Here is a 26,781-nt window from a genome sequence, read left to right as displayed (position 1 = left end):
ACTACTAAGGATAAAGTAAGACATGTTAAACACTGAAAATTAAAAATCTGTTTCTACTTAAAATAAACTAAAATTTTCCAAAAGTAGTAGTTGAATATTCAAACAGAATTTAATACAACAACATGTCATGGACTTCATCATTAAATATATTAATATTATGCTCATTTTTATATCTACACCAATCAGATGGCCTGATTTTTTTTATTTAATCATTTAAAAAGCTTCTGATGAAAACAGTTGATTTATGCAGGTAATTCAGTGTTTCGCACTTATGACCTGGCTAGTACAGTGGCATTGGCACAAACACTAAATAAGTTTTTATTTATTTTTGCTTTACTAACTGATTAATTTGTCAGACATTAATGGTGTAAGAAAGCAAAAATAAACAATAACTATTACTGAAAAGTAAAAAGATACAAATAATCTCTTTTTTTCCAGGTCTGAATGTGTCAGAGAAAAATAAATTCACTCTATACAGAGAAAACCCCTCAATAATTTCACTCTATATTTCCACAGACTAAACTTTCAACAGTGAATATCTTGAATAACATGAGATTCAGTATACCTGTCAGATATTTAGAAAATAACTCTTTCATATTTGACATAAAATAACATATTTTACCAAGGATACTTTGCTGATAAAAATGTTAAATATTTATGCTACAAATTAGATACTTAGCACCCCACATGTGTTCTGTTGCAACTGGCACTACATTTATCTTTTAATCCTTAAAGAAAATCCACCAAAATTATGGAATTTACTTGCCTGTAGAATGCAACTAGCCATGCACCAAAGGGTTAGACTCTGTGACCTTTGTTGCTTTATTGTCTGTGTAGGGTTGTATGTCTAAGGTTGTCTGTCTAAGGATGTATGTCTAATGTTCTTTGTTCAAGGATGTGTGTCTAATGGTCTTTGTTCAAGGATGTGTGTCTTAGGTTGTGTGTCTAAGGTTATGTGTCTAAGGTTATGTGTCTAATGTTGTGTCTAAGGATGTTCATCTAAGGTTGTGTGTCTAAGGTTGCGTGCCTAAGGATGTGTGTCTAAGGTTATGTGTCTAATGTTGTGTCTAAGGATGTTCATCTAAGGATGTGTGTCTAAGGTTGTGTGTCTAAGGATGTGTGTCTAAGGATGTTCATCTAAGGTTGTGTGTCTAAGGTTGCGTGCCTAAGGATGTGTGTCTAAGGTTATGTGTCTAATGTTGTGTCTAAGGATGTTCATCTAAGGTTGTGTGTCTAAGGTTGCGTGCCTAAGGATGTGTGTCTAAGGTTGTGTGTCTAAGGATGTGTGTCTAAGGATGTTCATCTAAGGTTGTGTGTCTAAGGTTGCGTGCCTAAGGATGTGTGTCTAAGGATGTGTGTCTAAGGATGTTCATCTAAGACTGTGTGTCTAAGGTAGTGTGTCTAAGGGTATGTGTCTAAGGTTGTGTGTCTTAGGTTGTTTGTCTAAGGATGTGTGTCTTAGGATGTGTGTTTAATGTTCTTTATCCAAGGATGTGTGTCTTAGGTTGTGTGTCTAATGTTCTTTGTCCAAAGAAGTGTGTCTTAGGTTGTGTGTCTAATGTTCTTTGTCCAAGGATGTGTGTCTTAGGTTGTTTGTCTAAGGTTATGTGTCCAAGGATGTGTGTCTTAGGTTGTTTGTCGAAGGTTATGTCTATTAAGGATGTGTCTCTAATGTTCTTTGTCCAAGGATGTGTGTATAAGGGTGTGTGTCTAAGGTTTTGTGTCTAAGGCTGTGTGTCTAAGGATGTGTGTCTAATGAGGTGTTGCTACAGTTGTTTCTACGGATGTGTGTCTAAGGATGTTTTTCTCCAGTTGTTTGTCTAAGGTTTAGTGAAAATATGTCTAAGGGTTTGTGTCTAGGTATGTCTAAGATAAAGAATTTAATTAGGTTTTAAACAGTGATAAAATGAATCCTTATTTAACAGATCACAGAACATAATTGTTTTGAAAAAGAATAATCATACATGACATTCACAAAGCATACATTTTTTGCAAACAAAAATTGGGGTAAAAACAACCTACCTGATCTTACACTCGCGTGCATGCAACACCAGTTACTTCTGATACAATACCAAAATATAGTCTAGATTTTTTCACAAAAGATCAACATATTCGCATGTAAACAAGCACAAGGATAATATGTATGTCACGAACGACAGTTCTAGCCTATCACATATCACTTCATCACTCGTTTATTATAATCCAACATTTCACACATTCTCGTTAAATGTTTTAACTTTACTGCCGCACTTACTACAGTATCTCAAAATTGAAACTGATTGACATGCAAACATGTATTCAGCTTAAATAACTCTCCAAAAAATTATGTGCTAAATACTAAATGCAAGCACTTAACATTAAGTAAGCCATTCCTGAAAAACACTTTTCGCAGCTTTTTTTTCATATTCAACTGTCAACTATAAAAACGTGCCCCTCTAATTTCATAATTTATACTGTTACATCTACTATACAAATCATATTTGCTTTCCGTGTAACTCATTCATACACTCTGTATCGGGTTACCCATTATTTATGATATGAAAATTTTATATCAGGAGAGCGAGCGTTGCTTACTAGCGCGTAGCGAGAGCCTATTAGTTACAGACAAACAGCTTTGCAAAGAGTTGAAAAATAGTAAGCACATCCTTCCCTTATGTAAATCAAGCATAAAAAAGCTTTGGAAATGAGTCTTTCACTTTAAATGGCCATTCTAACCTTTTGACTGTGGAGGGATTTTGTAAATTAAATGGTGCGTGCAAGTTTCTTTAAAAGGATTAACTGCAAAATATGGATGAGTTTGAGAATGCTGACCTCCATTTAAATTCAAAAGATGTTTTGCTATCTGCACTTGAGCTTTCTCACCTTTTTTCAATTTCATATAAATATTTGCATGGTGTATGGCCCAATGTAATCATGTCCTTTTAAATTTGGATGCATGCAGCAAAATAGAAAGATATTTATCAAATCAATGATTGTTTATCAAATGATTAAATGTATCTGATCTAAATATAAATATAGTCCAAAGTATATTTAACTACAGGTGCAATATAAAAGATGCTCTATTCGCAGCATCAACCGATGGTCTAAAAGCAACAACAACAAATGCTCGAAACTCAGCATCAACCTATTTTCTATTCACAGCATCAACTGATGGTGTAACAGCAACATTAACCTATCCTCTAAATGCAGCATCAACGGATAGTCAAAAAGCAGCATTAACCGATCCTCTAAATGCAGCATCAAAGGATGGTCTAAAAGCTGCATCAACCAATCCTCTAAATGCAGCACCAACGGATAGTTTAAAAGCAGCATTAACCAATCCTCTAAATGCAGCATCAAAGTATGGTCTAAAAGCTGCATCAACCGATCCTCTTAAAGCAGCATCAACCGATGGTCCAAAAGCAACATCAACTTATCCTCTAAAAGCAGCATTGACAAATCCTTTAAACGCAGCATCAACCAATGGTCTAAAAGCAGCATTCACCAATGCTTTAAATGCAGGTTCAACTAATGCTCTAAATGCATCATCAGTGATAATATCAATGTCAGAAAACATTCCTTCTCTACACACAACCCATGATACTTGTACAAAAACATGGCGATTAAAAAGTCCTAACAAGGCTATCATGTTTTATTGTTACAACACAATTAAGTTTTATTATTCAATTATAATAAATGCTCTCAATGAACATAAAGAGGGGGAAACCTACAAGAAAACACTACCCTACTATACAAATAAGCAGATGCCCAATAAGAATATCTTCAGTTGTAAAAAAGCACATAAAACACTGCCCTATCATTGATGTTAACGACCACAAAAGTCAAGTTTTAATAAATCCCGACAACTATAAAAATCAATCTTGCTAAAGATAAAGTGAAAAAGATGTGTTACAAGTGTGGCTGTATCAAAGCTTTTAAACCAGTAAATGTCGAAAATTACATTTATAGTCGCTTTAAACTCAAAATGGAGTATGTAAATTCTAGCGCTTTAAAACAGTGAATTTGTTCTTAAACAGATAACAATAATTCATCGTATAATTTTATGCACTCATTTGAATTATAAAAGCTAGAAAACAGGTTTGTTAACAAATTGAGGAAAATTCACTCCAGAAATAAGGTATTAAAGGAATTTATACAAAGGACAATCTTGCATAAGTAACAATTGCATGTGTTTGTATGCCAAATCTTATCTGTCTTTTTCTTATTTCATCACAACTTGTTAAGGATACAGACCCACAAATATATGTGCAGTTAAGGTGACTGATGAACACATACTATTTTAGGTATCATTTCAAGTTCTGTATTAAATAAAACTGACCAAAAATAATAAAACAAAAAAGTATTTTGGGCCTTCAAAGCCTGCAAAATATGTCAATAACACCTGATTTTAGTTGGAATTAAGAAGAAATATACAAACAGCAATATCTGAATCTATAAATTTTCAGTCATTTATTGTTCATATTAGTTATCAGTAGAAAAATCTCTTATAAATAAATAATACAAAAATTATACAGGGTCATCAGGCATAAAAATTGAATATTAAGGTAAATCGAGCTATCAATGGGTCAGATTCTTTAGGTATATTTAAAACACAACCTAATATTTCTGTATTTTATATTTATAGTTTAAAAGGATGCTTAATCGGATTACGACCGCCTTGCTTATTATCAAGATACCAAAAGAATATATTGAATGCATTTTATCATGTGACCTAAGTGAATATCTCCATTGGTTTATCTGATATGAATATTTATATCAGGGTGGTTTGGCGTCATATTAACTGCATTGGCTGCACAAATTATTTCAGTCTTAAATTCAAGCATATGCTTTCAAAGACATCTATAAGCTGTAACTACAGTAACAATATGTAATGGCATCGATAAAATCAAGATAATTTTTAATACTTTATAGACCGATTGTCCAGAACATTAGGCCGATTGTCCAGAACATTAGACCGATTGTCCAGAACATTAGGCCGATTGTCCAGAACATTAGGCCGATTGTCCAGAACATTAGGCTGATTGTCCAGAACATTAGGCCGATTGTCCAGAACATTAGGCCGATTGTCCAGAACATTAGGCCGATTGTCCAGAACATTAGGCTGATTGTCCAGAACATTAGGCCGATTGTCCAGAACATTGTTAAAGTTAACAACCTTTAACAAACTTTAAAATCTTTACTCCTCTGGAAGTTTAATGGATACACTTATAATCTGCGGTCTTTGTTACAAGCTTTGAGACAGCTGTTTGAGCTGTACTTATGTTATTGCAATATATAAGCACATCATCAACTGTTTCTCTTTTAAAAGTTCACAACAATGTCGTTAATCATGTTAATAACTTAAACAAAATTCTGAACAATCACCCAATGAGGAATAATTATATCTAAACCAACATTAGCATGATCCAACAAACATTCAGTTTCGAGCAATGTTTGTATAAAAATAGTGAATGCAACAATGGCTATATACCATCACATCACATTTATAACATGACCTTCTTTTCTCCATGTAAAAGAATACTAATTCCCCTATGACATACTTGTTTTCTATGTCATTAAATTAAGTGTAAATATCATTGCAAATAGCTGAAAATAAACGTCACCTGCGTAGTATGTATTAGCGGATGAAACTTGCCTGGCATTTATGGTAGTGTAAGGATACGATATGTCACTTAAATGTCACCTGGCGTTCAGGCAACAATCAATCTTTTATCACTATCAACAAGAATGAAACAATAGTTGAATATTCTCATTTGTATCTTAAGCCATTTTTGTATCAATGCATTTTTGGGCTATGAAACCTTGCATGTCTAACTAAAAGAGAAATCGAACAACTCCATTTTACATGTGATATATATGTGCAGGCACTAGACATATTCATTTCACATGTGACACATGGTAAGACACTGCTCTAAGGCCTAATGTGTTTTACATGGGATGCAAGTCTGATAAGGCACTGCTAAGGTGATTTATATGGCATGGATGTCTGATAAGCCACTGCTAAGGGTTTTTACATTTCATGAATGTCTGATGAGCCACTTCTTAGGTGGTTAACATGGTATGAATGTCTGATAAGCCACTGCTAAGGGTTTTTACATTTCATGAATGTCTGATGAGCCACTTCTTAGGTGGTTAACATGGCATGGATGTCTGATAAGCCACACCTAAGGAGTTTTACATGGCATGGCTGTCTGATCAAAAAGCCACTGCTAAAGGATGTTACATTGCATGAATGTCTGATAAGCCACTGCTAAGGAGTTTTACATGGCATCAATGTCTGATAAGCCACTGTTAAGGATTTTGACATGGCATGGTTGTCTGATAAGCCACTGCTAAGGTGGTTTACACGGCATGGATGTCTGATAAGCCACTGCTAAGGAGATTTACATGGCATGGATGTCTGATAAGCCACTGCTAAGGAGATTTACATGACATGGCTGTCTGATAAGCCACTGCTAGGGTGGTTTACATGGCTTTAATGTCTGATAAGCCACTGTTAGGGATTTTGACATGGCATGGTTGTCTGATAAGCCACTGCTAAGGAGATTTACATGGCATGGATGTATGATAAGCCACTGCTAAGGGGTTGTTCATTGCATGGATGTCTGATAAGCCACCCTTAGGGTATTTACATGGTATGTGTGTCTGGCTTATACATGGCTCTGATGCGTTTTTACATGGCATGGATTTCTGATAAGCCACTGCCAGGTTTTTTTTTCATGGCATGGGTTTCTTAGAAGCAACTGCTAAGGAGATTTGCATGGCATGTCAGCAGTCAAAAAGTGTTGAAACAGTTTGAAGTTTTTTGAAGTTAACACTGACTTTTCAAGAAATTCTATAATCAAATCCTAAAATAAGTCAATAAAAGTCACCACAAATAAGAACAGACCGAGGAAAGGGGTATCCGAACTTGAACTCGACATCAGAGGCAGAATAATATAATCTGGAAGAGCTTAAGCTTCACCTTTGACACCCTAAAACCCCCTATACTTTAGGGGTCAGTACTTTCCAGCCCTTTACTAAATGGAAATAACTTTTGCTCGATTAGACAAAATCCCAATATTTGTCAGACCTTCCTTCTCTTTCTCAGAAAAATTAACGTCCAGCTTTGAATGTGAAAGAGAGCAACAGAAAAGTGTTTAAAGAAAATGCATACAAAGGGGGATTTAAATAAACAGAACTCTTAAAAACAGATTCAGTGAAACATTAGAGTCATTAAAGGAATAAAGCATGTCAGTGTGGTAGAAAGGTGGATTTCAATTTCTCATTTTGTGAAAGCAGCTGAGTATAGTCAAGTGACAAAGGTTTTTTAATACTGACAGCCTTAAGTAAAGGATCTCATGATCAAAGCCACTAATGTTGAAAGAAATATCAAGAAACTTTTAGAAACACCGAAAAGCAACATTGTTACTCCATTGACATACCAATCCCTCAAAAACATTTGCCCGCCTCTTGAAAAGTTTCACTTTTGCTCGGCATCTTGTGCTGTTTCCAATTAAAAGCTACTTTTCGTCATTATTTTTCATTACAGAGGTCTTTCAATTGCATGCTATTGTCATTTGTAACTTTTTTTTCACAAGAGTTCAACAATGTTATTGTCATTGCTTTTGTGAATAGGGGTGAAAATTGTAATTAAATCCCTTTCGATCTTGAAGCCGACAAAAATGTCTTTAATCATCACTCTCAACGCCATGGAAACAGCAAAGAAATGGAGACTATTGTTTCACAGACACTTTGAAAATTGACATGTGACATCCAATATTAGTCAGGTGTCAATGATGCACAAAAAATAAGGGGCAAATGGAAGGTCAGCCTACCCCTTGGCCCCTAATGAGTACTGAAAATATTCAATTACCCCATCACATAGAAAAATCAACACACCCTTATTTTTTTTCAAGCAGCAGTGATAATAATGCCCATCAGACTAAATGGAAAAAATCCTCATTAGAAAACATCAGGATGGCTGAGGGCTAATCCAGAAACTCATCATTAAAATTTAAACAGCTGAAAAAAGTCAAATGAAATCACAAAACTGGCTGAATTCAAAGTATTAAATTGTGGCTTGTCAATTTCAGGAGACAAGTGATGAAGAAAATTAATGTAAGCTTAGGGTGTGACACTCCTGATTGAATAATACACCCTGAACTTCTCCTGACATTTCATATTTTTATCCTTTTCGTGATTTATTCTTTCCTATTTAAAAGATCTACCAACCCATAAATATCATATCATAATGAATTGTATCAGATTTCATTGCTACTAATGCAACATTTAGGGTTTTTTTTCTGGCACGTTTTACATTTTTAGACAGTTTATCAAATTGTTACAAGAGCACCCGGTAACACAACAAGGGGTAAACATCAACCAAGGGGCTTAACTCCATTACCCTCCAAAAAGGACCCCCACCCACCCTTTGCAGGGGATTTGACAAGGACATATTTTCACCTAGTACATTTTAGCCCATTCTTATGGTTCGTCCCTATATAGTCTAATCAATTGTCAGCTGTATCAAGTATCAAAATATCATATGAAGCCTAACTAGCCTGTGTCCATCAAAAACCATGGTGTCATATTTAACCCCAAAGTGCATACACGGACACCACCTCATCAACTTTATGGTTGGATTAAGCTAATAACAATAAAAATGTCCACTCAGCGTGAAACCGCACTGACAATAAAAACTATAAAGGACTAGCTATTAATTTTCGGAGGATCTTTACTTAGTTTGCACCTGGACATATTTGGAGTAAACAATCGAAAATTGAAAATTTGTAAAGCCCTTTTTACCAAGGTTGCATAATTCTGAAGCAGCCTCCCTCACACCCATTCATTGCTACTTACTTTCAATTCCAGCTCTCTAATCAGATTCATGAAGAAGTGCTTATGTTGAGGATGTGAAGTTTTGTTACCTAACCAAATCGGATGGAAGGAGAATTTTAATTGTCACATTTATTCCATTCAAAACATTGAAATACAATGCTAAACCCAAACAAACACACGAGCCAGCTGATGTTGAGGCCCCTCCATTTATCTTAGTTTTATTTCAATGAGCAGAACTAGATAATTATTAAAGGCTGAGTTATGGGACTTGCTATGATTGAATGTATTTTCACTTGAAAGGCATGTTTAGCATGTTTCATGTCAATATCGGATTTTATTTGCGGCAAGCTCTTGCACAACACCAACAAATGACAATTCCTCCACTGTCTTAGATGAGTTAGGATTCAGAATATGACACCAATTAAGGGGGCTCTTTTAATATGGAATGAGAATCAGCTCAAAAGTGGCTTATAAAAGGAGTTGGTGACCACTAAAGTAGACTTATCAATGTTATATACCAACTGGTTGCATAAATTGCCAACATGTGGTGAGGACTGAGAAATCCAAGATGGCTTTTAAGATGGCAACCATAAATGGCCAATGTAGTAAAATGATGTGTTTGAATATGGCAATTTTCATTAATAAGATAAGGGTTCAACATTCACATGGATATTACTTCTTTCTGCTACTTGTGTGTGACCACCCTTTCTCCAAAATCCACTGATTGTTGCTTCACCATGAACAACAAGAACAGCAAAATTTTATAGAAACGCATCTGACAGAATCATTGCCAATATTTGCCTTTATAGAGTTGCTTTGTCATGGATTACACAAAATATTTGAAATAATCATAAAATACCCAAGTTGCATCTCTAAATATCAAATAGTAAGATATATTACAAATTAATTATTGTGTCATTTTCAAAGCGGAATACTCTTTCACTATTAAATTGAAATCAAGCTGCATTGTGTTTGCAAAATATGACAGTGCATCATGTTATCACTTGACACCCTATAAAACATTGGAGTTTAGTAACCAAAATTGTTCCGCATTCTAAATTAAATTTGTGCATGGATTTTCATAAAAAAAGGGTCAAAAAGCCTAACTTTCAGGGGAGTGTGTATGTAGCGGAGCAATTTCAATTGTATGCCTATATACTTTAGTGAGCCATTGACATGTGACTGTCTTTTTTAAGTAGTTTCTCAAAATGTTATAAAGGTAAGGCAATCCCCTAAACAAAAGCCATTTTGAATCATTCTGAATGCCATCATTTAGTGAAATAACTAAGTTTTAACTTCAAACAATGTTACACATATAATAATATTATACACTCCCTTAGTCCTTAGAATTATATCCCTGATTCAGTGATCGAAATTAGCACAAGCCCGCAAGCCCTGCACTGGTAAAACGCTTTCCAAGCTTGCTCAAATTCTAGGTTTTATACAGCAGGGCTTGTTCATAAATATAATGCCAAGCACTAGAGTAAGTGTTCAGGCTTGTTCATCCAAAAGACTAATTTCAATAACTGCTAATTTAGAAATTTAAGTACTAGCCTTTTTCAGTGAATTTAAATTGATTTGTATGATTTCTCAGAGTTACAGGAGTGTGCTGAGATACGCCCCTGACTTTCAGTTCTATTTCCCAGTTTGTGTATGTTTTTGTTTCTTTATTCGTTAATTCATCTTATCAAACATTTATCACCAAATATCATAAAACAAGGTGAAATTGAATGAAACAATGGGAATCTAATCTTTAAATGATAGAAACCACAAACAAAGCATTGCAGCCAAGTCTCGGCCAGATGCCTCGGTTTTCGAAACAGTCCAGCGCAACAGATTACAAAATGCATTTTCAAGACAATTCATTACAATAAAAACGCCTTTATTATGCCACATACTGCAACCTGCCAGACACAAGCCCATTCACCCAAAGATCTTGGCATTTTGTGTGTGATTTTTCTTCTTTTATTGACAAGTGCACCATGAGAGATTGCTGACGCTGGTCTGTTTTTTGTTGTTATTTTACTCAATAATCAAGGGACGTAACTCTTAGAAATGATTTAGCAAGAGTTATTGAAATTGTAACACTTGAGTAACAAGCAATAGTAATGATATTGCACAACACTAAGACTATGACATTACCTCAACTCTATTCTTTAAAAAAACATACCAAGTTAAAGTTTCAATGATAATCTAGTACATGTTCATCTATTCTTACTAATAAAAGTATTTTTTTAATAACATTTCAACACAAAAAGTATCATTTTTAACAAACCAGGCAACACATCAACAACAGAAACTTGGGACTTTTTGTATATCCAGACTCAACATGCCAACATAACTGAGTATAGCTCACCAAGCTCAGCTTCCACAGACCCCTGTGTTTAAAAGAAAACAGATAAAGTTTCAATGCTGTAAACTGAGAAATCATTTGCTCTTAATTTCAACCATATGTTTTGATTCAAACTGATTTAAGAAAAACATACAGAGAGGTTTTCTGGGTAACAGTTCGTTTCAGAATTGATACACAAGTGTGATTTTTTTTTGTGGTTGTGTATACAGGTTGAATGAAATAAATTTGAAATCAAAAGATAATTTACACAGAAATAATTTAAAATATTACAAAATAATACTAAGGTGCTACGTGTAAAAGAATGAAATAATACTAAGATGCTACGTGTAAAAGCATGAGATAATACTAAGATGTTACGTGTAAAAGCATGAGATAATACGAAGATGTTACGTGTAAAAGCATGAGATAATACGAAGATGTTACGTGTAAAAGCATGAGATAATACGAAGATGTTACGTGTAAAAGCATGAGATAATACGAAGATGTTACGTGTAAAAGCATGAGATAATACGAAGATGTTATGTGTAAAAGCATGAGATAATACGAAGATGTTACGTGTAAAAGCATGAGATAATACGAAGATGTTACGTGTAAAAGCATGAGATAATACGAAGATGTTATGTGTAAAAGCATGAGATAATACGAAGATGTTATGTGTAAAAGCATGAGATAATACGAAGATGTTACGTGTAAAAGCATGAGATAATACGAAGATGTTACGTGTAAAAGCATGAGATAATACGAAGATGTTACGTGTAAAAGCATGAGATAATACGAAGATGTTACGTGTAAAAGCATGAGATAATACGAAGATGTTACGTGTAAAAGCATGAGATAATACGAAGATGTTACGTGTAAAAGCATGAGATAATACGAAGATGTTACGTGTAAAAGCATGAAATAATACGAAGATGTTACATGTAAAAGCATGAGATAATACGAAGATGTTACGTGTAAAAGCATGAGATAATACGAAGATGTTATGTGTAAAAGCATGAGATAATACGAAGATGTTACGTGTAAAAGCATGAGATAATACGAAGATGTTATGTGTAAAAGATTGAGATAATACGAAGATGTTACGTGTAAAAGCATGAGATAATACGAAGATGTTACGTGTAAAAGCATGAGATAATACGAAGATGTTATGTGTAAAAGCATGAGATAATACGAAGATGTTATGTGTAAAAGCATGAGATAATACGAAGATGTTACATGTAAAAGAATGAGATAATACTAAGTTGTTATATGTAAAAGATTGAGATAATACTAACATGTTGTGTTAAAGAATGAGATAATACTAACATGTAACGTGTAAACGAATGATCTCAAATAGTTTGAATGTTGCTATAAATGTGTTAAAAACACCATTAAAATCCAACATACAAATTTGACTTTAGGTGTGAAACTCACAATAGTACTTTTCTAGAATGAATGTTAATTCGCCTTCTCAATTAATACTATTTTATTTATACTATATTTTTAACATCTTCTTTTCTTGGTCATTAAGTAACATTATTTACTATGTTTTTTCACATATGGGGCTAGGGCCTTAATTATCCTTCCACATATAATATATCATATACATGTTATCACAAATTCTTACCACAAAAAAAGAGAAAAACATTTTTTATTTTTAGAAAATAAGAAGTATTCTTCAATGATATTATTTAATATTTACGGCACCATAAATAATTTTGAACTAAGCTTCTTCGTATAAATGCTAATAACAATGAATCAAATTGCAGGTGTGAAAATATGGTGAATTATAGATGCATAAATCTTCACAAAAAGAACATGTTTAAATGTCAGATTTAAATATTTCTCAAGCCCCAGTACTTTAAGTCAATAAACAATTTAAGTTAGAATATCGGTCAAATGTATAAATGCACGCCTGATGATGCAACTTAAAACAAGGGTGTTGCAGAGGAAGGCCAAGGCTCGTCTGTTCTTAATTATTATCCATTGAAAAAGTGAAAGAACTCATGAATTATGAAAGCCAGAGTTATTCACCTTGCAATACATGTGTGTAAATTCTGGCAAAATGTGTACCAAGTTTCATATGAATAACTAAATATCTATCAAATATCAAGTTATTGCCAAGGTTTTTCAAAACAGCAACGAATTATCTTTTAAAAATTCAGACAACCATCTTACAGGTCAAATGCACTTTTTTCAATTGGGGCACATTTGGTGGAGAATAAAGGCCACTGTAAACAGACATTTTTTTAGGATGGCCTAATGATAATTAGCACATATAATTGAAACATCATCACCCTTCCCATGACCATCCAAGCCACATGGGCCTAAGATCATAAAGTCCCCGAGATTCACTAACATATTCATTAGCTGCACATTAAAACAGTCTTTTATAGTGATGCATTCAGAATTGGCGAATGATTCGAGAGGGAAGAGCCGTAAATTTCACATTAATGTCAATATGAACAACTTGCCATGTCATATAATCAGTTATTTGCCAGTAAAGTGACAATTTTTTTATGTTGGAGTGTCTTTCAGAATTAGCCCTAAGACCTGCCAATCAAAGTGTCTCGTGACCATGGAATCCAGAAGAAAAATGAAGATGTTATATACTAAGTCTCATGATTGAATCCTACCTAAAGACATCAATTAATTATAAGCTGATAGTTAAAGAATTGAGCTACTTTAATAAATTATGATACAAAATACATTGGCTATACAGAGAGACATACACTGTAAACAATGAATAATCAAATACTTTGGTTATCATCCAGAAAGGGGTACAAAACAACAAAATCCTAACTGTTTACAGACTTGTTTAACGGAATTGACCGAATCGTTACAAGATATTGTTGCACATTACAACTAATTGGCTAAATTTCTGACAAACATATGCTATGAATTACTGAATGGTGAAGATATATAGCATAACACATTCAAGAATTCAAGTTAATATTTATAGGTGCTTTAAATAAATGTACAACATATTATTCATATAACGTACTGCATACCATTATATTTTTTGCTATGCATTAAGTATAAACGAGGTTATTTACGAACATATTAATTGCATACAACTGGGTGATAACAGCTTTGACTTCAAATAATGTTACTCATAAAACTATTTCACAAAATCTCATGTTATTGGCATTAAAAAGCAATATTTCTTAACAACAAGGTACATCCGATTTATCGCATATGAAATTCCTAAACTGATGAAGGAATATATTGAATAAAAAAAAACAGTTTTAACAAGATGATTTAAAGATGATATAAAGTTTGAAACACAATATGAGCAAGACTTGTTTAACCCGCTAACAGTATGATTGAACCCAAAAGTCTTATTGGTTGGGGAAAATTAGCACATTTTGGCCATTAGCTTGAGGATAAAGAATGTGTAATAGACTTTAACTGGTGAGCCCTACCCCATTAAGTTGGTATCTTGGTCGACTAATGTTTTCATATCATATTTAATGGGAGAATTTATTCAACAACATGTTTTTTTAACTTGTTTTATGCAATACTGAATTAACACATAAAAAATGTAGCCAAAAAATTGTTGTACAGGTCTCATTTTGAACAAATCCTCTAGTATTACAGTCTCAATTGGCTTTTTTTCTCTTAAAAATAAAAACATTATATATATAAAATTATCATATTCAGTATCTCTAAGAATTGATTACATGTTTGCTGTTTGCAAAAAAATCAAGTCAAAGATGTATATCAACCTACAAAATTTAAACATTACATAGACAATCGTACATGAGTGGTCATTTAATACCAAATTTATTACAAGTCTTATAAAATTGATAAAAACCAGCCTTAGTAATTTTAGTATGAGTTAAATAAATTTTGTATTGAATGACCACTAATGTGATATTCTATTGATGTCATAAATGCTAATTTGATGATATACAGTACTTACATTACATAAAACATTGCTTCTAATTTTGCATGTATATTTTCAATCCCATTCATTTATGAACAACATGTCAAAAGTTACAACACTAGTTGAATATCAAAACTTGTATGGTAATGGTATTTTGCTGTCACTGGTATTCTGCTGTCATGTGCTCATGATTAACAGAAAATGTATAATAGGTAAATGTTACAAAAATTCAATACCCCAAAATAATTCTAAGTTTAAAACTTTCAACAAATTTTCCAAAATATATATGTAGGCTTCATCAACACTTCAATACGCAAAATATCTAAAATATTTAAATTGGAAAATCACCAAAACGTGGAATAATTTTGTGTAAAATATCTGTATAAATTAGATATTCAATTTAACCAAAACATTTTATCTCTCCAACAGTGGGCCGATTGACAAATAAATTCGGCATTAACGTTTCCAATAGAATCCTATTTTGGAGTTTTCATTCTCGAATGCAGCAAGTGAATACCCGGATTAGATACACCTCAGTGAACAAATGCACGTATTTATTAAAGTGCCGAGTTGACATTGCGCGAGACATTTGATTTGTATCACGCTTTTCACACTGCTGTATTAGAAAAATAAGCGACAAAACACTGTATTCACCTTCATTTATATTCAATATATTCAGTTTCTTTCTGCGTAATCAGTTTGTAACACTGAACTGTAGCAAAAGGCCTTTAAAATAGAAAACAATATTTTATTAAGGCGCACAAAATCCCCTTATTTGTTTTAAAATTATTTTCGAAATTTTGCAAATTTTCTAATATAATCCTTCATACAAAAACAGTCCAATTTCAGAGACCTCAATTAAAACAATATATTCCGCATTTATATTATCCTTAAAAAAACAAACAATTCTGCTTTTTAAATTTAAAATGATCAAATTACAATTTCAACAGGAGCATTGTTTTCATGGATACATCTGCGTCACTATTTTAATAAATATTTCTAAAATATTATATTTCGCAAAACCCCGTAGTAAAAGCCATTTTACACAAATCCAAATTTAGGGGATTTTTATTGTATACAATGTAAGCTTTATGAAAAATGAGAATGGCTTTTATACAGTACAAAGGAAATATGCAATTCTTAAAACGATATTTGATTTTAAATTCCTAATTCATAAACACAACAAACACAATATATTATTTTGAAAATCTTTCCGATTTAAGTTTTTAAACTTCGAAAGCATCTGCCGAATTTTGAACAAGCCTGGTTCACAATTATATCATTACATTTAACATCAATAGATTGTGTCAGACGTTGCATTTATTTCAATTGAAACTTGATAGGAAAGCAGATTCCTTGATGGGTGAATTGAAACGATTTAAACAGAAAAATGTGGCTTTTGTTGTATGAAATATTTGCGAACAATCTTAGGCAAGATGTAATGGATTTTGTCACAAATAACGCTTTTGTTTACAACTGCTTAAATGTATTTTATTGGTGCTAATAATACACAGTCGACTTGTTTCTTTTAATTATTAGAAACATCATGAGTTCGTAGGGAAAATGTTGAGCTTGTCTTCCAAATAACACTCAATTCATAATTGTTTCATATATATATATTATGTTAAATAAAAAAGGCAAATATTCAAAGTAAAAAATCTCGAAATAAAAATGACACATAAATTAAAAAAACCAAGATACTGGTTTGTTTTTTTTATCCGCAAAAAATTACAAAACAATCTTGAAGCAACAAACAAAAATGAAAAAACAAGTCGCTTATACTTTCATCAACAATGACTTCCTTTATTCTCTTTAGAGTATTAATTAAAACCCATGTCCTCATGCCATGCAAATGACATTAACAACCTAATAATTAAAACCCTTAAGCTAGACAATGCTTTCTTGAAAATTTAAATAATGTATAAGAACAATACAATATTTACTAGAAAAGGTCAAAATACAACAATGAATAACATTATCACCTACCGTGGAAAGAGAATATAAATTAAATCCACAAAGCTGTGATTTTTTTTAAAATCCAGTTATCCCCTTAAGGGTAGTCCTGAATATTTTCACTTTTCTACTAGGGTCATAAACAACAGTAAAACACACTATAAAACTCGATGTACGATGGTCATAAATAACAGCAAGACATTTGAAAATGCAAGCCTACAGTTCTACAACCATCAAACAGTTATACAAAATCATATTTTCCAACAGTTTACATTGTGTTTCTTGTTAGGATATCATAGGTCGGAAGGCGGAGTTAACCTCTCAAGTTTGGAAGAGTCCATCTCGCGGGGGTTTCTTCATACCTGTACTTAACATCAACTGTATCAAGTACCATGTGGCGGCCTGGAATAGAAACACCCTGAATGATTCAAAATCCATTGTTTATGCCCCAAAAGTGCATACTAAGTATAAACCATACTATTTAAGCTTCTTTACCATTTGTATGATCATCAATACATCAAAACAAGGCAGTTGGTTATTCAAAACTCAACAGGTATAGCGATATAATGACAGTCTGCTCCACCCAAGCATAAAGTCGAGCCTGCCCTGCCAAAACATAAATAATGGAAAACCAGTGAAAATAGATTAATCACAGTCCCAACTTCCATTGGGGGTGTACAAAATTCAGAGCGCGATAGCTTTCAATGGCTTGGTTTATGCTCGTGAATTTCAAAACTTGGATATACAGAGGACTGTCTAGAATGGGGGTTGTTCTTTTCCAGCCAAAATAAATGGATTTTTACTTGTTTGCAGTGATATTAGTGTGAACAATTATGCAGACACTGGCTGGTTTTGCATGGCTTTTAATGGTGTCTGCTGCTTGCAATAATGGTGAATAATGAATAAAGAATAGTTTCAAAACATTTTCACCTGTGTTTTGCTCCAAAGCCCCCATTTTTTGTCTCGGTGCAGTTTGTTTTAATTTGAAAAGCAGATTTTGAAAATACATTCAAAATGCAATTATATTCAGCTCAGCAATAAACAGCGTATATATCAAATATCGATTTAAATAATAGGATTATTCATTGCTTAACAATGTATATTAATCAATGAACTATGCTAAACATTCAGTTATACATTTAAATCAGAGGTGTACATAAGCGATGGTTGGCATTTAACTTAATACTAAAAAAGTATGTTATAATGAGAACCTCTTCTTTTTGTAACACTTGAAGGTGTATTAAACAATTTGATGTATATTAATAACAATAATATAATAAAACATTTTTATTAAGGAAATGTTTTACTTTTGCAAGCTATACAAGCGAATAGAGCATACCCTGTAATTTCAAGTTCGGAGCATCATACAGCCCTATATTTAAAGGAATTGCACCATTCTTACATTATTTTTAAAGTTAAAGTGAATTTGGTTCAGCATTTTTCAGCTCATTCTTGTTCTCAATATTGTGTAATATGTATTATATCAAAAGTCTTTTTGTCATGAATTCTGACATGAGTTATGAGAATTTAATAAACTAGACACTTGAAACTTTAGCAGCGTAGGAAAATGACATCACAAAATAAACAATTAGACTACAAGTGAATGAAAACACTCATTTGTTTTTGTTTTTCCAGTCCCAACAAGGGACATAACTGGACAATTGGGTTTTCTCCGGGTACTCCGGTTTCCCCTACAACACAAGACCACACTCTCACGCAACATCCTGCCAACGAAAGTGACTTAGTATAAGCTATCATAGCTTCTGTCACAATTGTTGTAAAAATATATAACGTTTAATCTTAACTAGCTGGACAGTTATTAAATCCAGAGATAAAGGTCTTGCTTAGCATGGGCGTATTGTCGTCACTTGCAACATGTGAACAAAGTTTCAAATGAATATTTTGAATAGTTTTAAAATTCAAAAAGCATGTCACCGAAGCCCTCATCGACCATGACACAAAGGCTATGACAATAACTCGAACAACCTAACATGACAAATTCAAAAAATACTACTATGCTGCAATGTTGTCGAAGATTGCATTCTAAATGTTCTTTATGTTTATAGCTATAAATTCCTTTAGCCATGTTAAAATCTACCTACATACATGATATACATGCGATACATGTACCTCCAATTCATCAACGGAACCAATCCTATTGTCAACTTTATTCATCAACACTGCTTTTGTCTGAAAATAGAACAATACAAAATCAATCAAATAACTGGTTCATTCACAACAAGAGCATCATAATGGGGTGATTGTTCAGAATTGTGTTAAGTTAACAATGTTGTTAACTAAATCGTTGTCAACTTTCAAACATGAAACACCTTTCAATGGGTTCATATATTTCAATAGAACAAATACAACTAAAACTTTTGTCTCAAATATAATTTGAAATACCGCAGATCACAAACGTATTCTTAAAACTTCTATAAGTGGTGAAGCTTTGAAAGTTCACAATGATGCTGTTAACAACATTGTTAATTTTAACAAAGTTCTGAACAATTGGCCCATTGTCATATTTTACAAGGCTGTGTCCATGTAAATGTCATTGCCAATAGTTTTTTAACTGTATCCAATTCTAACGGTGTCATAAAGGCTGTAAAAATTGCATTTTTCGAATGGATTACTATTTTATTTCTTGTTTTTATTACATATTTTCTATGAAAGCCTGCATGGGCTTGTTAATTACTGTTTGCTTATTTATTCCTCAATTATTATTCAAGAAAAGGATGGGAGGAAATCAAACAAATATTAAGTCATTCATTTCTGACAAGCTCAATCAATTAATTTTTCTATACCTTTCCATATATTTTTTTATTCCATATTTAGGATTAGCAAATAAAAGAGTAGACTAGTTCGAATTGTACCTTGTATAAAAACTATACAACTAGTTAGTTTGCATGAGATTTTGGCAGAAGATTTTACAAAGGCATTGCAAATAAATAAAACAGGAAATTACAGGTTAAAAGAACGAACAATATTTGGATATGAACAAAAGATGAACGTTTTATTAACATCACTTATTGTATGAAATTAAACTATGATGTGAAATTTATAAAATTGTCAAAAATAACCCTGGGTTGGAAAAGGAGCTCTTATTTACACATTTCTGATGTTTAATCCATTCTTTGACAATGGCGAACACAATCCATTCATTTACCAAGTTTCTCCGTCAGAAGTTTCAAATCAGAAGTATCTATTGTGTGGGAAAATTACTTCTCTAATGTTTAATATGTCATTTACGAATTCTGAAAAGATACTAAGCTGTACCAGTCTTTGCGACACCTAAGCAAATATGCATAGCACCCCTTCAGTTGACAAATACGCAGGATAAGAAGTTATAAAACGTTTATTCTTTGTTAAACGTCACCTTAAGGGCCGAGGCTCGAGAGAACACTCGTCAAAATGCAAACAGAATCAAATTATTGCACAAATGATCTTAATTAGAAATTTCCATGGGGGACTATTCTTTGGCATGATATTAAATCGGCCCTAGCGGATTTAGAGGGGGTGCATCTAGCGCACGCCCCCTCTAAAATTTCCCAAGTTGACTTTATTATGTCATAATGTTTAGAAAAATTATTGAAATGATACACCAGAATGTACTATTCAAGACCCTTCTTTGAGAATGACCTCAAACTTCCATTAACTCATTTAAACTGTGTATTTATGGGTTTGTGTGAAGGGGGGTGACTTTCTTAGTAGCACTTCAAATCCTGGATCTGCCTCTGATCTGTTTTGGCGAAATTTACAATGCAGTCAAAAGTAAATATTAATGACATTGTCAAAAACTGAAGATAAATAAAAGTCTAAAAATAAGTTTAACATTTTTGATATTCTTTATTTCCTTTAAAAAAACAACAACAAAACATCATGGCACGAACCGGTACCTAAGTCTCCACCTGGGGGCATGATTACGAACAATTGAGTGGGAAAACTGCAAGTCTTCATTTTATTGTCACTTTCCTACTGTTGAAATTTGCTAAATTTATTACTATGTAACGTTGTACAATTTTTACATTTTTTTTTTTTTTAAATGAATAGAATAAAGAGATACTTTTATTTAATTAAAGTGTTATTCTGAGTCTTAGTCTTAACTCAGACTTTGGACTATTTGTAATCATGGGCACTGGGTCCTTTATTTCCTTTGTTTTACATAAAAGTCAGCTTCAAATAGAAATAACATTCAGCAAATATTCATAATAATACTCAACCTGAATGGAAAGCTTTGCATTTTGCCACTTTAGTCTGGACTGTTCAGAATCATGGTCACTTGTCAGATGTGGTCAAATTGATCCATTGGATTATTAGAATACAACCATGTGCTACTACTATACATTGATAAAAAAATTATATTATTATTGGTAACATGAATGGTTGATTATGACAACCAGCTTATTTGGATATTTGTGCAAATGCTTTTTTCTCCAAATTTTTGGGTAAATAATTTACACACAGAAAAGAGAAAAAAAAAGCAAAAAATGATTTCATGGGTATCAAATTATTCCATAATCATTTATTTCCATTTCATTTCCCAAGCTATATAATTATAAAGTCAAGATATATGAAAGGCAACATAGTGATTAAGTGTTATTATTTCTAAAATACAAGTACCATGTCTCCATAAAAACATTAACAAGGAATTTCAAGAACACATCTATAACAAAGACTTCAAAAACATTTCTCGATTACAACTGGGCTAATTTCCTAATTAGGGAAGTCAATACAAATGTAATTTATTTCATAAGTGAATAATTTTGTAAAGGATAGATTAACGCTAACACCTCCAAACTGCAATATTATACACACAAAAATTATAGTGTTATTGGTGTGGACTATTTTTCCTTATAAAATGTCCTGCAAAGACAAAAAAATAAAAATGTTTCTAGCAGAAAGGACATAATATTTGGTTACTTGGAATAATGATTACTAGCAGCATTCCTTTATAAAAATGAATCTATATATAGCAGCAAGGGAACAGTAAAACTGTTTTAAGCAGCTTAGACATACCCTTCTCGAAATAATGAAACTGTTTCTCAGAGCAAGGACATAAAATATTATGTTTCTTGGAACAATGAAACTGTTTCTAGTAGCATGGACCTATGTTTCTTTGGAACAATAAAACTGCTTCTAGCAGCAAGGACAAATGTTTTACTGGAACAATAAAACTGTTTCTAGCAGCAAGGAGATATGTTTCTTGAAACAGCAAGGACATATGTTTCTTAGAACAATGAAACTGTTTCTAGCAGCAAGGACGACTGTTTCTTTGGAACAATGAAACTGTTTTCAGTAGCAAGGACATATGTTTCTTTGGAACAATGAAATTGTTTCTAGCAGCAAGGACTTGTTTCCTTGGAACAATGAAACTGTTTCTAGCAGCAAGGACAAATGTTTCCTTGGAACAATGAAACATTTTCTAGCAGTAAGGACAGGTGCTACTCGTTATGTCTTGCTAAGACATATGTTTCTTGAAACAATGAAACTGTTTCTAGCAGGTACATGTGCTTCTTGGAATAGTCACACTTTTTCTAACAGCAAGGACAGATGTTTCTTGGAACAATAAAACTGTTTTTAGCAGCAAGGACATATGTTTCATTAAAACAATGATATTGTTTCTAGCAGCAAGGACAGATGTTTCTTGGAACAATAAAACTGTTTCTAGCAGCAAGGACAGATGTTTCTTGGAACAATGAAACTGTTTCTAGCAGCACGGACAGAAGTTTCTTGAAACAATGAAACTGTTTCCACCAGCAAAGGCATATGTGTCTTTAGAACAATGAAACTGATTCCAGCAGCACGGACAGATGTTCTTGGAACAATAAAACTGTTTCTAGCAGCAAGGAGATATGTTTTTTGAAACAATTAAACTGTTTCTAGCAGCAAGGACAGATGTTTCTTGGAACAATGAAACTGTTTCTAGCAGCAAGGACATATGTTTCTTAGAACAATGAAACTGTTTCTAGCAGCAAGAACAACTGTTTCTTTGGAACAAGGAAACTGTTTCCAGTAGCAAGGACATATGTTTCTTTGGAACAATGAAACTGTTTCTAGCAGCAAGGACTTGTTTCCCTGAAACATGTTTCCTTGGAATAATGAAACTGTTTCTAGCAGCAAGGTATGGGTTTCCTTGGAACAATGAAACTGTTTCTAGCAGCCAGGACATGTTTCCTTGTAACAATAAAACTGTTTCTAGCAGCAAGAACAAATGTTTCTTTGGAACAATGTAACTGTTTCTAGCAGCAAGGGCATGTGTTTCTTGGAACAATGAAACTGTTTCTAGCAGCAAGGACATATGTTTCTTGGAACAATGAAACTGTTTCTAGCAGCAAGGACATATGTTTCTTGGAACAATGAAACTGTTTCTCGCAGTAAGGACATAATGTTCTTCAAGCACTTATTGTATGAAATTGAACTATGATGTGAAATTTATAAAATTGTCAAAAATATCCCTGGGTTGGAAAAGGAGCTCTTATTTACACATTTCTGATGTTTAATCCATTCTTTGACAATGGCGAACACAATCCATTCATTTACCAAGTTTCTCCGTCAGAAGTTTCAAATCAGAAGTATCTATTGTGTGGGAAAATTACTTCTCTAATGTTTAATATGTCATTTACGAATTCTGAAAAGATACTAAGCTGTACCAGTCTTTGCGACACCTAAGCAAATATGCATAGCACCCCTTCAGTTGACAAATACGCAGGATAAGAAGTTATAAAACGTTTATTCTTTGTTAAACGTCACCTTAAGGGCCGAGGCTCGAGAGAACACTCGTCAAAATGCAAACAGAATCAAATTATTGCACAAATGATCTTAATTAGAAATTTCCATGGGGGACTATTCTTTGGCATGATATTAAATCGGCCCTAGCGGATTTAGAGGGGGTGCATCTAGCGCACGCCCCCTCTAAAATTTCCCAAGTTGACTTTATTATGTCATAATGTTTAGAAAAATTATTGAAATGATACACCAGAATGTACTATTCAAGACCCTTCTTTGAGAATGACCTCAAACTTCCATTAACTCATTTAAACTGTGTATTTATGGGTTTGTGTGAAGGGGGGTGACTTTCTTAGTAGCACTTCAAATCCTGGATCTGCCTCTGATCTGTTTTGGCGAAATTTACAATGCAGTCAAAAGTAAATATTAATGACATTGTCAAAAACTGAAGATAAATAAAAGTCTAAAAATAAGTTTAACATTTTTGATATTCTTTATTTCCTTTAAAAAAACAACAACAAAACATCATGGCACGAACCGGTACCTAAGTCTCCACCTGGGGGCATGATTACGAACAATTGAGTGGGAAAACTGCAAGTCTTCATTTTATTGTCACTTTCCTACTGTTGAAATTTGCTAAATTTATTACTATGTAACGTTGTACAATTTTTACATTTTTTTTTTTTTAAATGAATAGAATAAAGAGATACTTTTATTTAATTAAAGTGTTATTCTGAGTCTTAGTCTTAACTCAGACTTTGGACTATTTGTAATCATGGGCACTGGGTCCTTTATTTCCTTTGTTTTACATAAAAGTCAGCTTCAAATAGAAATAACATTCAGCAAATATTCATAATAATACTCAACCTGAATGGAAAGCTTTGCATTTTGCCACTTTAGTCTGGACTGTTCAGAATCATGGTCACTTGTCAGATGTGGTCAAATTGATCCATTGGATTATTAGAATACAACCATGTGCTACTACTATACATTGATAAAAAAATTATATTATTATTGGTAACATGAATGGTTGATTATGACAACCAGCTTATTTGGATATTTGTGCAAATGCTTTTTTCTCCAAATTTTTGGGTAAATAATTTACACACAGAAAAGAGAAAAAAAAAGCAAAAAATGATTTCATGGGTATCAAATTATTCCATAATCATTTATTTCCATTTCATTTCCCAAGCTATATAATTATAAAGTCAAGATATATGAAAGGCAACATAGTGATTAAGTGTTATTATTTCTAAAATACAAGTACCATGTCTCCATAAAAACATTAACAAGGAATTTCAAGAACACATCTATAACAAAGACTTCAAAAACATTTCTCGATTACAACTGGGCTAATTTCCTAATTAGGGAAGTCAATACAAATGTAATTTATTTCATAAGTGAATAATTTTGTAAAGGATAGATTAACGCTAACACCTCCAAACTGCAATATTATACACACAAAAATTATAGTGTTATTGGTGTGGACTATTTTTCCTTATAAAATGTCCTGCAAAGACAAAAAAATAAAAATGTTTCTAGCAGAAAGGACATAATATTTGGTTACTTGGAATAATGATTACTAGCAGCATTCCTTTATAAAAATGAATCTATATATAGCAGCAAGGGAACAGTAAAACTGTTTTAAGCAGCTTAGACATACCCTTCTCGAAATAATGAAACTGTTTCTCAGAGCAAGGACATAAAATATTATGTTTCTTGGAACAATGAAACTGTTTCTAGTAGCATGGACATATGTTTCTTTGGAACAATAAAACTGCTTCTAGCAGCAAGGACAAATGTTTTACTGGAACAATAAAACTGTTTCTAGCAGCAAGGAGATATGTTTCTTGAAACAGCAAGGACATATGTTTCTTAGAACAATGAAACTGTTTCTAGCAGCAAGGACGACTGTTTCTTTGGAACAATGAAATTGTTTTCAGTAGCAAGGACATATGTTTCTTTGGAACAATGAAATTGTTTCTAGCAGCAAGGACTTGTTTCCTTGGAACAATGAAACATTTTCTAGCAGCCAGGACAGGTTCGTTATGTCTTGCTAAGACATATGTTTCTTGAAACAATGGAACTGTTTCTAGCAGGTACATGTGCTTCTTGGAATAGTGACACTTTTTCTAACAGCAAGGACAGATGTTTCTTGGAACAATAAAACTGTTTTTAGCAGCAAGGACATATGTTTCATTAAAACAATGATATTGTTTCTAGCAGCAAGGACAGATGTTTCTTGGAACAATGAAACTGTTTCTAGCAGTAAGGTAGGGGTTTCCTTGGAACAATGAAACTGTTTCTAGCAGCCAGGACATGTTTCCTTGTAACAATAAAACTGTTTCTAGCAGCAAGAACAAATGTTTCTTTAGAACAATGTAACTGTTTCTAGCAGCAAGGGCATGTGTTTCTTGGAACAATGAAACTGTTTCTAGCAGCAAGGACATATGTTTCTTGGAACAATAGAACTGTTTCTTGCAGTAAGGACAGAATGTTGTTCAAGCACTTAAACTGCTTCTATCAGCAATGACAGATATTCTTGGAGCAATAAAACTGTTTCTAGCAGCTAATACATATATATTTCTTGGAACAATAAAACTGTTTCTAGCAGCAAGGACATATGTTTCTTGGAACAATGAAACTGTTTCTAGGAGCAAGGACATATATTTCTTGGAACAATGAAACTGTTTTTAGGAGCAAGGACATATGTTTCTTGGAACAATGAAACTGTTTCTAGGAGCAAGGACATATGTTTCTTAGAACAATGAAACTGTTTCTAGCAGCAAGGACAACTGTTTCTTTGGAACAATGAAACTGTTTCTAGCAGCAAGGACTTGTTTCCCTGAAACATGTTTCCTTGGAACAATAAAACTGTTTCTAGCAGCAAGGTAGGGGTTTCCTTGGAACAATGAAACTGTTTCTAGCAGCCAGGACATGTTTCCTTGTAACAATAAAACTGTTTCTAGCAGCAAGAACAAATGTTTCTTTAGAACAATGTAACTGTTTCTAGCAGCAAGGGCATGTGTTTCTTGGAACAATGAAACTGTTTCTAGCAGCA

The 26,781-nt window shown here is 33.0% G+C and overlaps 1 protein-coding gene across 2 annotated transcripts in view; it reads right to left on the bottom strand.

Annotated features, from left to right (window-relative positions):
- LOC128234548 (cell adhesion molecule-related/down-regulated by oncogenes-like) overlaps window positions 1-17,265 on the bottom strand; it is an 89,139-nt gene extending 71,874 nt beyond the window's left edge. Inside the window, exon 1 of one of the 2 annotated variants that reach the window (XM_052948815.1) lies at window positions 17,028-17,265. The gene's annotated coding sequence lies outside the window, so the exon portion shown is untranslated. Of the gene's footprint in view, window positions 1-2,022; window positions 2,399-17,027 lie in introns of those variants that run through there. The other variant, XM_052948817.1, reaches the window with a different exon arrangement.
- Between the last annotated feature and the right edge of the window lie 9,516 nt (window positions 17,266-26,781).

The sequence above is a fragment of the Mya arenaria genome, chromosome 5, assembly GCF_026914265.1.
Source record: "Mya arenaria isolate MELC-2E11 chromosome 5, ASM2691426v1".
Taxonomy (NCBI): domain Eukaryota; kingdom Metazoa; phylum Mollusca; class Bivalvia; order Myida; family Myidae; genus Mya; species Mya arenaria.
The sequence above is the reverse complement of the archived record's forward strand: the minus strand, read 5'-3'. Positions and strand labels throughout refer to the sequence as shown.